The sequence below is a fragment of the Homalodisca vitripennis genome, unplaced genomic scaffold (assembly GCF_021130785.1).
Source record: "Homalodisca vitripennis isolate AUS2020 unplaced genomic scaffold, UT_GWSS_2.1 ScUCBcl_5680;HRSCAF=12529, whole genome shotgun sequence".
Taxonomy (NCBI): domain Eukaryota; kingdom Metazoa; phylum Arthropoda; class Insecta; order Hemiptera; family Cicadellidae; genus Homalodisca; species Homalodisca vitripennis.
This window is the reverse complement of record NW_025781786.1, coordinates 23,785-38,513: the sequence shown is the minus strand read 5'-3', so window position 1 is coordinate 38,513 and position 14,729 is coordinate 23,785. Positions and strand designations below refer to the sequence as shown.

Genomic DNA, 14,729 nt, shown 5'->3' with positions numbered 1-14,729 from the left:
CTCCAGCTAGAAAGAATTAGACCACATTGAAAGGCTTCACCGAGTAAAGTGGTCTATAACCGATTCTTTGTAAGTGTTTGATGAGTCACATTGAAAGGCTTCACCGAGTAAAGTGGCTTCTGGGTAACTTGCTGAGAATCTGAATCCGCTAATGGGACATCCTATGTAAGTTTACAACGAGTCACATTGAAAGGTTTCTCCAAGTAAAGTGGCTTGTATGAAACTTGCTGAGAGATTGTTTCAGCTTCACCTGGATGAGACAAGTCATATTGAAAGGCTTCACCAAGTAAAGTGACTTGTCGCGTCCGCCTTAGACGATGTAGTATATTGGTAGGTTAGTAAAGAAAAACCCTTCTCGGAAGGAGGAGGGGTTTCGGCATTAAGTTGAGGACTACTCCTGACAACCGTGGAAGAGGAAAAGCCATTTGCGAGAGCAGAGGAGTTTGGCATTAAGTTGAAAAACTTCAAAGTTCACGTGGGCTAAAAAAAATTTGCAAAATATAAAAGTTTTTGCGAGTACTTCGACAGTGAGACGGAAAGGTTCGGACATTTAGTTGAGAACTTAAACGAACTCGCTCTGAACGGTCTCGCAAGGACACAAAAAAAAAGTTTATTTTTTTCGGAGGTGGCAAATTTGTTATGGAGTGGCCATCACGACAGAGTGGGCGATGGTTGGGGGCCCACTCCCAAGACAAAGAGAGGTGACACGGAGAGGTTCGGCATTGAGTTGAGAACTTGAACGTGTTCAGTGTTCTTTGTTAAGTGAGATTAGGCCTCCTGGGGAAACTCACTATAATAAAAAACCGCGCCGAGACCCCTACGGCCTGGCTCAATGCCTACCGTGGTGATGGAAACGTGGGTCAACCTGATACACCGCATTCCAGTCTAAATATGACAGCGATTACCATATATGGGTGTTGCATGGCACAAAGCCTACAGGGGTGACGGAGTAGTTGGCCAATTTTACACGCTGTCATTCCAGTCTAAAATGTGACACCTATTACCATACATGGTATTGCACCTTGGATACCTCCCACCTTTCCAATCAGGTATAAAATATCGCGAGAAAAGCTGACAGTCACAGTCAATCTCTACGTATCGTGATCATCGTATCCGTTACAGGTAGGTGAACCATGTCTTTACTTTGTATTTTTAGCTAACAGAGGCTCTGTGACGGATTATTGTTATAGTTTGGAATGTTGTTTACAGGAAATCATGGATCTTTCGTCAAAACTGACATCCCTCGAAAAGCAGGGTGAAATTCAACCAAAGATTTCAATAAAGGAATTAACGCGGAAATCAGGATACAAGATTCTTGAGGCGAGGAAGGTTCACACCAAATTTGACAGGATGGCTGTCATGCTGGTGATAGAACAGGATGGATCGAAGACGGCTGTAACATTTTTGCCTGCTAGGTTTCGAGAGATGCCTTAAACGAGGAAGATCTGCAAGAGATGACAACGTCAAAAAAGTTTAGAGTTCGGTGTAGCGGATTCTAATGGACTTTCAGCGGACGTAAGGATATGGAAGTAATTACTTTGCATGTGGTTTGTACAACAGCTGTAGTGAAGTTTAAAATAAACAGTACGAAGTCAAACAAAGTGTTTTATTTTTTGCAACTCCTTCACCCCCCGCTGTGCTTAGTATATGAGCGCTCAGTCGCTCAATCGCTCAGTCTGAGTTTCCAACATGTACTGTTCAGTGTTATTGTTGTTGTTCTTTGCTATACTGCCTGGAGTCATCGGAATCACCGCCGACTCCTCCTCCTCCTATCGGTCAGCGGCAGCGAGAAGCACAACAGGTTGGTTTTTTATCGTTTGTATTGTTATCCGATTACTAAACTGAAGATTTTTACTATAATATTATCTTTGTGGTTTTTACCATCAGATACCCGATTCACCTGATTCTCCTGACGCCCAGCATGCTGAGGACTTTTTAGAGGCTTTAATAGCAGAAGAACAGGTTTAGTAGACTCGCACACATGTTATGGTTTTGAGTGAAAGTAATTTAACAATATTGTTCTTTTTGCAATGTATTTAGATTGTAACGTTTTATTACTATGGAACAACAAGTTTGGTTTTTTATCGATTGTATTGTTATCCGATTGCTAAACTGAAGATCTTTACTATAATATTATCTTTGTGGTTTTCACCACCAGATACCCGATTCACCCGATTCTCCAGGAGCCCAGCACGATGAGGACTTTTTTGAGGCTTTATTAGAAGAAGAAGAAGAACAGGTTAGTAGACTCGCACACATGTTATTGGGGTTTGGAATGAAAGTAATTTAACTATATAGTATTTTTTTGCAATATCTTTAGATTGTAACGTTTTATTACTATTTACAGCAGTCATCTGACCCTTGGGAATTCCCATCACGCGGTAGCTGCAGACGCAGAACTCCTCCTCCTTCGAGTTCTTCAGATTCGGTTAGTGGAATTTTGTGTGTGTGTGTGTGTGTGTGTGTGTGTGTGTGTGTGTGTGTGTGTGTGTGTGTGTGTGTGTGTGTGTGTGTGTGTGTGTGTGTTCAGTGATCTAGTTTCCGTAATCTACAGAATCACACAATTTTACAGGCAGTCCACGTTGCACTGATAGACGGACCCCCTCAGGATGAACCTATAGATTTGACTAATCCATCTCACCGAGATCCCATACCAACCATCACCCGCTGGCGACGGTCCTTGTTCCCGTCATTGTACCGTATGTCTTGAAGAAGATAGGCAGAGACGTCGTATCGCTAGATTTTTTCAGGTTGGAAAATTAGTCTTTATTGACGCTTTTGCGATTTGACCGATTGGTGTGCAATTGTCCATGAAAGACTTCTTTTTCTACAGGAGAACCGTGGACAGTGCAATGGGTTAAGGGTTTCATCCCACGCTCTCTTCGCGGTGGTACGGGTCCAGAACGATCTCACGAATCTGGACACGCTACGTGGACCGGTTTCTGCAATCAGACATGGATTTGTTGTTCCTTCATGCAGAGCGGATGTGGGATGTACTGCGTTCATTCCTGGAAACACTACTCGTGGAAGCTACCGAAAGGGTCCAAACGGAGTTGCAGAGGATCAGATTGCAAAGGACTGAAAGGGAACAGGAGTCTGCTAGACTGGTCGTTTTGCGTGGTGTGCCAAACTGCACTTCCCACCGTAGCCCTGAGAACTTGCGGCCACGTACTGTGTCCATCGTGCAGTCACCGCCTCTTCAGGTGTCCTGTATGCAGGGTTCCAATTGTCGGTATCCCTGGATCTCTTCTTCCTGTAGGTGGACCGTTCTTCCCACTAAATAAGGGAGGGGGGTATTACATAGTAACTACACGAGGTGGACAACCAGTATTCTCTGGACTGACCCATGCGTACTATGTAATACCTTAACTGGGGGCGTTTCTTTTAAACGTCTGGACAGTCCCAAGCCCCTGTCCATGGTGGGATAACGGTCGTGTAAACCCTGTGTTAGGAAAATGTGTTTCTTAAAGAGAGAGAACATTTACGGTCGCACTGTCGCCATCGCTCTACTAGGGAAGGGAGTGTGGGAGGAGTCGTATGGCGCGCCGCGCGCCGCACGCCACACACCACATGTCCACCATCCGCCATCCGCTCTTTAATCTACTAGGGAAAGGGAGTGTGGGAGGAGTCGTATGCCACCACCACATGTCACCATCCGCCATCGCTCTGGAGTGTGGGAGGAGTCTCAGGGAGGGGGCTTGCTGCTCTCCCATTGGTCGCCGTCACGGAGCTCTCGGCCAATCAGAGGCTTGGGCTATAGTGGCGGTACTTCTACTAACGACGTCAAAGTAAAAGCGTGTTGTCACAAGGTGAGAAGTTGTCGGACGGCAGTGGCGATCGGTTTGTGGGTTCCGCTTGAATTGTTCGACAGGTATAGCCCGACGAGCTCAAGGTTCTATCGGTGGTTTGCCATCCAGATTTTGTGACCAAAACAATGTTTTTAACCAGTAGATTGGCAATATCTATCCAGTACAATCTGCAATCATAAACTTTAGTTTTGAAATGAAAATGAAAAAATGTCTTTATTGGAGGCGAAGTTAGGACTATAAAGTCCTCTCTACCACTTAACCTCGAATAATATTATATATATATATATATATATATATATAATATATATATATATATAAATGTATATTTTATATATTATTCTGTTTTGTGTGAATAATATAAAATAACTAGAAATTACTCTCGGCTTCGCTCGCAATTTCCTGTTGGAAAACACTACACTATGTTCACGTATTCTTTTTATATCACATTCTAAACCCTACTGAAATAATTTATAGTCATCCCTCGTGAGCCTCTCGGGCGCACGTTTTATAACAGCGTTTAATAGTATTTTCATTGCATTAAATTGTTTATTGATCATTGGTGCAAATCTAAATTTAAAATTAGGCAGTAACTTCGTCTATGCAATATGCATTACACTACTGATAAAGCACTTTACAATAATAATTTTCTAAATTTGAAATGTAAACAACTGTTTTCTCTACCTCTTTGATGAAATTCAGCTTGAAAGTATTAACAGCTGTTAAGTATCAGTTCACTTTGTATTACGTGTCGTAGCGCAGTCTGCAGGATGTAATTGAACCATTTCCAAAATAAACAACCTACTCAGAAATTAAAAATTAATTTTAAAAAAAAAGTTTGCCAGTGGACCAAATTGTGAATCTAAACCATTCTCAAATCCCCTTTAAACAAACACACAAACACATACACACGCACGCACACACACAAGCGCGCGCGCGCGCGCGCATGCACACGCACACGCGCACAAAGAATAATAGAAGTGGTCTACATTTCAATCAGTTACTATTAAAACGTTATATTCATATATATATATAGTATATATATATATACTATATATATATATATGTAACTGATTGAAATGTAGACCACTTCTATTATTAACAGAAGTGAACAAAATGGATGATAGAAATTGAAACGAATGTTATGTCAATAAACATGAATGTAATAACACTTTGCTGATAGTCAGAAATTCATTGTCCTGATGTTTACTAGAAAATAGTAGACAAGAAGTAATGGTTACGCACAATAGGTTGAGTTCATTCAGTCCAAAATGACATCCATTATCGAATACAATGTACTGCCATTACCCACTGTGAACCACTAAGTCTGTTTGGTTTCTTCACAATGTCCCAGACCTGGTTATACAAAACCTTGGTGATAGCAAATAAGAAGTTTGCGTACCAAGGTTTATCGCAGATCGATCCCTTCTTCATTTATTTGTTTAAAGCTATAAAATACTATTACAATTCATTATTTTTTTCAGAAGATTAAAAATATTCCACAATGTTACTAAAAAACTATGTGTATCATGATTTTAGATATACCTTAATAGTCAAAATATAATTTAAATTCTTAATTACACAAAATCCGTTTCAAAATTTTATTTAATTAACCAGCGGTACATTATTTCAAGGAAATATGAGCTAATTTTTACTGTGGTTACACAATTAAAATACCTTCCTTCTTTATTTTGTACATGTCAGACTTAAAGATTACATATTATAATCAATTACGTTCTCAATTACATTTTGAATAACGTTATCTGAAGGCATTAAGAAAAAGAATGAATAGTCGCAACCACACACAAAGCAAAAGAATCATTTCCCTATATGAGAATAATGATTTATTCCTTCAAAAAAGTACAAAAACATTACAAAAATAAAATTTTAGGAAAAGCCTAATCACATGTCCAGTAGTGTGATTAGGTTTAACAAAAAAAAAAAAAAAAAAAACAAAAAAAAAACGTATTAGTACTTTTTAAGTTCAGTTGCATTAAATTATATGCTGGCCACTCTCCGAAGTGCTTGAAACTACAAATGAACTAAAAAGAAGAATAAAAAAATATACAATTTATACAGTTCTAATAAATAAAAAAAATTAAAAAACATAGCCAGCAATCATAGTACATTAAAAACAAATCAACATTATAAACATAAAAATAACTTCTGTCATAGAACGATCAATGCGATATTTAAGCACATTCACTATTACACAATGCATTTACATGCATGCAATTACACACAGTACATTATACATACATAGAACAACCATTTATATACAATTGGTACACAATTATATACAAATTAGTTTTTATATAAAATAAACAGTAACTTTTATCTTTAGTTAATGACTCTATTAAAAATACTAAAATCATCTATCTTAGTTAACCAGTCAAATACACTATTGCTAAAATGGTATAGTTTATCTATTGATCTAATATTAATAGGAACTTTATTAAAGACTAAAAAATATTAAGGCTAAAGAATAGTAGAGGTTTCGCAATAAAAATTTGTCACAGAATTGTTTTAAAAAGTAGAATGTTATTTTTCTTACTGTAGATTGTATTTTGCTGTTCAGCTCCTGAAAATATTTTCCCCAATTCAATTTTTCATCAATAGTGATTCCTAAATACTTAAAATGACTAACCTGTTCTATAGCTTGGAAGTTACATAGTATAGTTTGTGTACAATCCTGTAGGTGATATGTAAGCGGAATTTCAAAATGAAAGTCTATAAAGCCGAAATATAGCCGAATAAATAAAGCCGAAATATTTTGTTTTGTTTACATTTATTTGCATTTTATTGTTTATAGCACCATCGTTGCATTAAGGATATGTCCCGTTATAATCCTTTGATGCTGATAATTATGTGTTACTATAATAGCTACGATAAAATAGCAGAATAAAAAATAGCTGAGTACAATTATATGAGATTTCAACATGTGACATTTTTATTCATAGAGAAAAAGAAAAAGTAGTACAGTCATCGTTAAAAACTAGTGATAAAATTTGATTTAAGAGCGCTATTTTGCTGTAGTAATCTACTTCGCTCACCGATTTTATTATTGTAACACTTCTACCAAACTTAACTTAATGAGAAACAATGAGAAATCAATATATCTTGAGAGGGATATTTCATTTGCAAACTTTGAATTTTTGAAACCTTCTTCCTGTATATACAAGAATGTATTTTTTGATGGTGCATGTCCAAAAATATAATTTTGCTCGTCATTTGAGTCTAACATCTCAAGAATGATATGTCTATAGATTTAAAAACTTTCAAGTGACGTGAACACGTAATACTACATTATTTTTAATAGTTTAGATGTTTAGTCTATCCTTTTCTTGTTATTTGATGGGTGTATAGTGTAAGTTTGTCAATAGCTGGATAATTGGAGACATTTACTGAGTGAATTAATTCAGCTCACAACTGTGAGCTCCATTACAGTGTACAATGTGCCGCCATTAGCACCTAGCGCCGCTGTTAGGCCCCGGCTTTTGTTCCTGTCTGACAGCGTTGTTAATGATACCTGCAGCGTGCAATAATTTGATTTTCACATAAATGCAAAAACATCAATTACACGACCAGAGCAGAGACTTTCAGTGTTGTGAGGATTAATCACCATACGAGATGCCAGCGTAAGAAGATAAATCACTGCTTTACCAATAAGATTGTGCTAATTAGTTTGTAAGTTTGCAGGATTTATTTTAAAGTACATACAATTTGTAATTTAATATGTTATTTACAGAAAAAAGCCTTTAAAAAGAGTTACAATTAAACAAGTATTAAAGATCGATACAAATATTTAAAATTTTCTTGATTTTCTTAAAAGTTAGTAAATAATTTAAAGTTTTAAATTATTAATTATTGAATAAGTTACGAGCCAGATATAAACTAGTGTAGTTGAGTAGTTTAACTGAAGTAAAGACAGTAATATTCGTAAGAACATAATTTCTAATTTATTGTGATCATTTCAAAAAACGAAGTTTTTAACAGTTTACTAATATTTTATGTACTTGTTATGGATTCATTTTCATAAATATTGTTGTGTAGTATGGCATATGATATATCACTGCAATTTCGAATTGTGGCTGTCGTTTAATGTATTTCGACTAGAAATATATTTTTTTTAAATTCACATAAGTAAATATGCCTAAACTAACCAAACCTACCCTAACGTAAATAAGAAACAATTGCTTGACGCTAATATTAATACTATTGATTTGTGTGTGTTTAAATTATTAATAAATATGACAGCCAAACAGCTAGCCTTGCAATGTTATGACTCGTACTCTATTACCAAAATTAACTTTAAGTTTTGTTGATAACGTAACAGCGCTCATAACAGAGAAGTTTTCCGTCCGAGAGAACCGATGATACCATTGTGTTCAACGCATATCATTCAACACCAACACTAACTTTCATGATTTTGGCCCACGCCAGGCAAGTCTGCAGCTCATCCTAAACACAATAGACCTTTATGGGTATCCAATATATTGAGAACTTTATGACTGAAGTTGGTTGGTATTTTGTTACGGTCCATGTTACGGCCGCTACACTCTAACCTTTCTGTACCGCCTTGTTAATAGTTATTTGTTGAACTAGAAAGGAATAAAAATATGGGTATATTATCTTATCCAGATTCGAGGATGTGAAATGTGATACGTAGTATAGCTCCTCTCTTTCTAACATACATAATTATTTTGGTTCTAGCTTTTCAACTCTTTGCAATGCAAAAAAATTTATTAGACATCTAGGTTTATGTAATAGGACATTGATTCAGGCATGTTTGAGTTTTTGCAAGTGTATTACCATATCGAAACTTAATTACAAAAGAAGCCGAACATATAAGGTATCTCAACAACCTAATTTTTATTTAATTCAATATTTACTTAGAAGTACAGAGTAATAGTCAAGGAGCTGAGAGCCAATTTACTTTGTACAAACATGCAATTTGAATTCTCTTGAAATCGTTAGAGAAATTTTACTTTAAAAACCGCACTAGCTTTGATGGAGGTCGACAAGGAAGGGTATAGAAGGATTACCGTTTAAAATCAGTTTTCAGCTAACAAAATACAAATTTTTTATAGTTGGCAACTTTCATTATATTTATCCAGTTTTCTAACTATACTAGGAATCTGAGATAAACTTTAATATTTTTTAACTAATTCAATATCCTCTCATTTCGACTCCATCGAAATTAGGGCGAATGACATACATTTCATTCATACATGGTACGTTTCTTTCTTGTGATAAATTCCTCTTAAGATTTCAAGAAAAGCAAGGTTGTGTTCTTGTACAGTGCAAATAAGTAGTGGGCTCGTGGACTACAATTTATTTCGGCTATGGAAATAATAAAGTTTGATTTCGTTAATACCAATTCTCTATTCGAAAGCCGTCATATTGTTTTTAAGTCTTTTTAGCTGAAATTTATATAACTATTATTTACGTGTTCGAAAGCTCGAATTAAATTTTTGAAGTTACGAAAATCTGCCTTTTTGAAATTTATTATTTTTATGTTTAGCTATCTTCTAGTCGATCTCTCACCCACGGATAGTATCCCTGTTTTACCCCAATCACATGGCTAACAATCGATTTTTCCATAGGAGAAATTACTCCACCACTTTACAAAAACACAGCTAGTTTGCGTGAAATCGATAGACTTATTTTAAGGGAGAAATTAGTCTACCGATTTCACGAAAAACTAGCTGTGTTCTTTTAAAGTGTAAATTAGGCTAACGTCCCTAACGATTAAATGTACGTAACGAATAAAGCCGTGAAAAATTAAGTGTATATCTAAAACTGTTATATAAGTTGAATTACAATAACTTAATAAATATTAATATCTTTAGGAGAATTTTGATATTTAATACGAGAACAAACAAATAGATTTAACTACATCAGCTTTATGAATAAAATAAATAGTGGAAAGTGTATTTACTAATAAAGAGCTCTTTACGAAATCTGTAATATTAGATAAAATTGGGATCCTTGAACGTGATTGCCCATAAAAATAAAAACAATGTCACAAATAAGAAACTAATACCAAGGAATATTATAGTAAAGCTTGATTGTGAAGAAGGAAATGCGCACGTCATGAGCCTAACTCTAGACGATGATATATATATCTTGTCCCAATCCTGGGATCTGGCCGTTATGATCTCACCCTACCGTCACTTCCACGTCTTACAGCCAAGTTTAGTTCCTGCGGCACGTAGAGGCTTTACATTTCCATGTAAGGTGTTCAAAATTTTTAATTGTAGACCGTGCTTGTATCAACTAAACTAATGGGTCAATCATACATTGAGTCCTTTTCAGCTTAATACACAATAATAAAAACCGTAATAACCTATTGAGTAAACAATTTCCATCAGAACATAAATTAACACCAATTTTAATAAAACAAAATTATTTGTAATTTACTTGAAAATATATTGAATGTGCCATTAATTGAATACAATTTATTACTTGTATTTGATACTTCTTCACTTAAATCGATTTCATTTCTGAATTTAACATTACTGTCGTATATTTTAAGCGTAAATTTACAGTAATATCTACTCGTTATTTTACTGAAACTGATTCAGTTATTGGTTTTTACTGACATATTTTGTACTCCGGCTTCCCTTCCATTCCGCTATAATTAATATTTAAATTTTCTTATTCTAATTTCCGATCGTATTTTTTTTGCTTTGTAGATACGAAAAATGTAATACTAATGTATGTGATTTACAAATAAAACAGTAGCGAATGTAATTATCTACCAACTTTGTATAAATTTTTATGTTGTTTCTATAGTATTTGTAGCTTAAGGTATGTATGCTTTAAACTTTTAATTGGTTATTTATTATTTTAATATGCGCGGTTTCAGGTCAAATCAGGTAATCTGATGAAAACTCTTTGTATTTGTCCACTCTAAGAACATATTGTAAATTTCCTATTACAAAAATAAATTAACTCAATGTGTAATGAAACTTAATAACAATATTTCAATATCCAAATTAAACAATGTTCAATTTATAAATCTTTTTAAAGATTGATACAGTGCATTATAATTTTAAATACACTTAAATCACTTGTTCAGAGCGAGTAAGCCTATGGAAGTGAAGTTGATGTTGATACAAAGACATCTCTGAGCCGAGAACATCATATTGAAGAGCACTGAAAGGAACGCCGGCACTCACAAGAGCAGCGAGTAACCCTCGAACTCAGGAACAAAGAATTCAGCACCGATTCAGGCTTTGAGGTGGCAAGCTCTCTTGCTGTAATTACTATTGCGATTTTCCCAGTCCCTTGAAAATATCCAAGTTCACATTTTGTTTCATTTTCATTTAGGATTTTAGATTAGAAGTGAAACCGTTTACAAGATTACTCACAAATCTTGTGTTTTAAGAATGAAAGCTCTGAATATATTACTTTATTATGCTCTTTCGTGCTTACATGCTCTTTATACCATACGAAATATACAAGTATATTGATTGAAAAGCATGATCTTGAGGTTTTAATATTTTTGATAAATATTGTATGATCTGTAAGACCAATATTGCTAAGTATTAAACCGGATTGCAACTAGTTTTCATCTCTCACAGCAATGTTCACATGCATTATTAGTAAATGTAATGTTTCGTAGAATTTTTAGTGACTTTGAATTAAGTTCTCTGAAACGTATTTTGAGATAATCCAGTTAATGAAAAAACTAACTTGACTTCTCTTTGTATGGGTAATAGTTTTCCTTCCAAGTAGCATGCTTTTTGACTTTTGTGGATGGGTGAGAATAATTCATCATGAAAACCGTTGGCCCCAAATTAAATGACATTAAATATAAATCGTCACTTCGCCTGGTAATCCATATTTTCAAACAATGGCATATCGTTATTTTTAGACTGCTACTTTCAGAGTAGTTGTGTAATACTTAGATGTAACCTCGTTAAAATATGGTTTTCATAAATAATAGAACCCAAGTATATTGTTCCCGGTTTATCTCTACTTATTAGCTTAACTACATAACTTAATATGATACGGAATTTCAGTGAATTATTGGAACGCGTCTCCCATGACTTATTTTATTGGTTTTCCTATCCAAATCTAAAATTTTTTGAGTATATCAAGCACGTCTCTTGAAGACCTTAGCATATTGTACCCTACCCACAAGTATTATAGTTCAAGTAGTGCAGTTTAATAAATAGCTAATAATATAGTACGAGAGCGTTAGGCAAAGTCTCTCGAGCCCGTTGATAGTAATACAATTCTATATCTGCCCATCCAAAACGCATTATAAATTTCAAATGAGTTAAGGGATTCAAATTTGAAGTTAAATTCTACCTCTAATATATTTTTGCATCATTATTGAAAATAGCACACGTTTGGCCATTGAGAGTCAATTCCTGTGTGTTAAAAAAATGACATTGAAAATGGCAACGTAACACATTTGAAGATGTTGCTTTTTTGGATTGGTATATTTCATAGAATGCTTAAATATTTTAGTTTAATTCGCAGTGTCATCTTCATAGTGACAGGGAAGTCAAGTGGCAGGTAGGACTTTCATTTCATAATAAACTCCAAGGTTAAGAGCTTTTTCTGTGGTGTTAATTTTTTCCCACCGGAATTCGAATTATTATTTAGAAACACAAGTGAAACTGCGGTCTGAAATGTCTGTGATATCACGTGATTAAAAAGCTGATATAATTTGTTAAAAAAAAAAAAAACAGAATCAGTTGACTGTTGTTGAAAACTGTATAACATTCTTCTATTTGGAGGACAAACCAGAAAACCTCTCTTGGAAACCAAAAAAGATTGAAAACCTTTTCCATAATCTATCAAAAACAAAACAAGCCCTAAAATTACATTGCTATTTAGTATTTTTTACAACATCCTGATCTGATAAAAGTATTCAGAGGCAATAAATTTATAAAATGAAGATTGATAATTTTTGGGAATAATCTTCCTTTTCCACAAGTATTTTTCATTAATTTGCAACTATTTCAGGCCAATTACATTTCTGATCAAGTTCAGAAAACAAAAAGTAGAAATTCAACATTTTGGATGTTCAGTAAGCTAACCAATAGATGTGGCATAACAAAACTATTTTCAATCTAGCACAGCAAAAATACTGAATTAAGCAGTTCATATAAAAGTAATATTATATGGATTTTAAATTACAGCAAACTCAAAAGTCTCCCTATTTTATAAGTGAAAGTTATATAACCATGTGAGAAGACTCGTCCAGTTATAGAGTGATACATTAGGGTTAATTTCAACAAGATGGATATAAAGTGTAAATTTGTCAATAGCTGGATAATTGGAGACATTTACTGAGTGAATTATTTCAGCTCACAACTGTGAGCTCCATTACAGCGTACAATGTGCCGCCATTAGCACCTAGCGCCGCTGTTAGGCCCCGGCTTTTGTTCCTGTCTGATAGCGTTGTTAATGATTGCTGCAGCGTGCAATAATTTGATTTTCACATAAATGCAAAAACATTAATTACCGACCAAAGCAGTGACTTTCAGTCTTGTGAGGATTAATGAGTGACTATACATGCCAGCCTAAGAAGATAAATTACAGTTGGTATTGAGTTGTTCGTATGCCCTAATTATTTTGTAAAGGCTCAGTTTAGCCTTTATCCTATAAGAGTAAAATATGAATCACATTCAAATGCCACAGGTATACATAGGCTTTTTGTAGAAATATTAAAATAGAGAAAAAGCGTAAGGTGACATATGCAGCTATTTTAAAAGGAACAAACAAATATTTAAAACTGGTATTTGAAAGTCAAAGTGTAATTTAATTTTAAAGATTAGGGTATTCCTTAGAGTACACCATTTGCCAAATAGAAAGAAGGTACATGTGAGAATTTAAAGTTGAGGCTGTCTATCGCCTAAACAAATGTTTTACTTGTTTTAATCAAATAAGCATCTCTCTCTCTCTCTCTCTCTCTCTCTCTCTCTCTCTCTCTCTCTCTCTCTCTCTCTCTCTTTTGTGAGCTATGAACTGAGCTATGAGCTCATATAAAGTAATATAGTAAAAATAAAGAATCCTGTTTCAGATTATAAAGAGTGATATCTAGGAATGAAAAGTATTGTTACTCTATTACCCTTATATTAGTAGTAATTTATACAATTTTAAAATATAGATCTTTTAAATAAATACATGTAAAGCCTCTACGTGCCTCAGGAACTAAGCTTTGCTGTATGACGTGGAAGTGGCGGTGGAGTGAGATAATCCCCTGACGGCCAGATCCCAGGATTGGGAACCGAGATATATATCATCGTCTAGAGTGATGCTCATGACGTGCACATTTCCTTCTTCACAAGCACGTTTTACTATTTTCACTATAATATTCTGTGGTATATATTTCATATTTGAGGCCTTACTCATATTTTTTCCAGTGGCGCAGTGTAGTAGCTACAACAGTTATCTCGAGATAACCGGATACAGCAGCGTCGAACGTGGCTACAGCTTGGATGTGACCGCTGAGCGATCCTGTGCTTGCAAGCATCCTGTCTTCCCGGCGATTGGTGGTGGTTCGGAAGTAACCTTTAAGCCGTTGGTCCTCAGGTTGTGTTAGAGAAAACTTCTTAGTCCTAACTTTGCCTGATAAAATAAGGCATCTTTACTTTACTACTTCTACTTTATTTTTATCCGTAATAGATGTTTTGGAGATCCAAATTGAGTTAATGATTGAAATAAACTCGTCACTAGGAGAAAGCTAAACTAAACCGTAGTTTTATTTAGTTATTATATATTGTTCAAACAGGAATTGATTCTTTGTTTGAAGTTTATTTTTCACGATGGAAGGATTGTGAAGGAAACAGGATGTTTTCGAACCTTGGAATTGATTTTAGCGGTGTTGTTAATAGTGGCAGGGTACTATGTTTGAATAGCGATTCGAAACAGGAGGGTGAAATTAAAAAAAAATTATAT

The 14,729-nt window shown here is 34.9% G+C and overlaps 1 long non-coding RNA gene across 1 annotated transcript; it reads left to right on the top strand.

Moving 5' to 3' along the window:
* Positions 1-1,781: 1,781 nt before the first annotated feature.
* On the top strand, positions 1,782-2,429 carry LOC124373475. The gene is made up of 3 exons (XR_006923439.1): positions 1,782-1,962; positions 2,159-2,239; positions 2,348-2,429. It is a non-coding gene; the product is annotated as an uncharacterized LOC124373475 (long non-coding RNA).
* The last annotated feature ends 12,300 nt before the right edge of the window (positions 2,430-14,729 follow it).